We start from the raw sequence: 1,756 nt of genomic DNA, 5'->3' as shown, positions 1-1,756 counted from the left end.
ATACATAAATAAACATATAAATACATAAATAAACATATAAATACATAAATAAACATATAAATACATAAATAAACATATATAAATACATAAATAAACATATAAATACATAAATAAACACACACACACACACACACACACATATATATATAATCTCAGAATAAGCTAGTTTGGTAAACTAAAACAACAACAACATAGGGTCTCTGGGTCCAAAAAATGTAGAATTTACACCAGCCCTTAGGTCTGGAAGCTGGAGAGCAGTGTGGGAGCCAGGACGAGGAGAAGGGACCTGCTGGAGGCAGAACTGCCCCCAGCGTGAGTGGCTGCCTGGTGCCTTCACGTTGGTTCCGACTCCTAGTGCTCCTGGGCTTAACCTGATGCTGTCGCACCCTCACAACCTCCGCTGTGCTTCATTCAGCCCACGGTTGCTCTCACTGTGTCCATCTCCTGGATGGTCTTCTTCACTGAGCCTCTGCTTGTCCAAGCCTCATGTCCCTTCCCTCGTGAGTGCATGCCCAGTGTATGTGAGACCAAGTCTCGCCACCACGGCTTCTAAGAAGCCCCTTGAGTTCACTTCTTCCAAGACACATTCTTTCTTCTTTAGACAGTCCATAGGGAGCTCAATACCCTCCACCAACATCATAATTCAAAGGCAGCACTTCTTCTTCAGTCTCCTTATTCATTGTCTAACCCAGTAAGTGTCCCTCCAATTCATCCAATGTTCAGTTCTTAAAACAAATCTCCTGCAGCTCTGGTGACCTAGTGGCAAGAAGCTGCACTGCAATCTCAGAGGTGCACGGTTCAAATCCACCAGATGCTCTGCGGGAGAAGGAGAAACAATCTCCTCCTGTACCAGTCAGATCTGATTTGATGGTACACACAAAAAATAATGAAAGAAAATAAAATTTTTAAAAAACAAAACAAAAAAACCCAAACCATAAATCTCCTGTACTCCATGTATGCTGACCTGTTGCTTGCCCTAAAGGAGCCTTAGGGAGCGCTGGTGGTGGTTTAACGGTAAGGAATCACGCCGCCAATGCAAAGGTAAGTGGTTCAAATCCACTAGCTGCTCCGAGGGAGCAAGATGGGCAATGAACTCCTGTGCAATTTACTGCCTCTGAAAACCTGCTGGTAACTGACACCAGCTAAGGGTCAGTTCTGCCTCTACATTATACAACACAACAACAACAAAGGAGCCCTCATGGTGCAGTAGGTAAGCCTTCAGCTGCTAATCAAAAGATCAGCATCTCGAACCCACTAGCTGCTCTGAGGAAGGGGAACGGAAGCTCTTGGGCGGTCTTACTATGTGTCACATCATCTCCTATGAGTTACTACTCTGTGGTAATTGGATAATGGGTTCAAATGAGTTGCTGCTTCCCCTTCTAGAGACTTTGCCGATACTGGGCACACATACCCCTCTCCCTCAGCCTCACCTGCATGTAGCTTAACCTTCAGTTCAGGAATTCAGTGTCTGAAGTCCTGCCTGACCATCTATCTGATCCATGTTGGGACTTGTCTGATCTTCCCTCTTCATTCCCTTCACTGCCCATTCTTATAACTCCTGGCTTATTCATTCAGGCTGTGGGGAGGAAAATATGTCTTAGTCTTCACTATTGGGGCATCAATTGGCACAGTGATTGGCACCCAACAGATACTCACCAAGAATATAAACAAAGCCAGAAAAGAAATACTGCCTGTGGCCGTGTCACTTAGGATAATAGTTATTAACACTGCTATTGTAGAAGTCCATCCTTCTCAT

This window comes from Elephantulus edwardii, unplaced genomic scaffold, assembly GCF_000299155.1.
Source record: "Elephantulus edwardii isolate Elephantulus edwardi_28Jun2011 unplaced genomic scaffold, EleEdw1.0 scaffold00048, whole genome shotgun sequence".
Taxonomy (NCBI): domain Eukaryota; kingdom Metazoa; phylum Chordata; class Mammalia; order Macroscelidea; family Macroscelididae; genus Elephantulus; species Elephantulus edwardii.
This window is presented reverse-complemented; position numbering follows the sequence as displayed.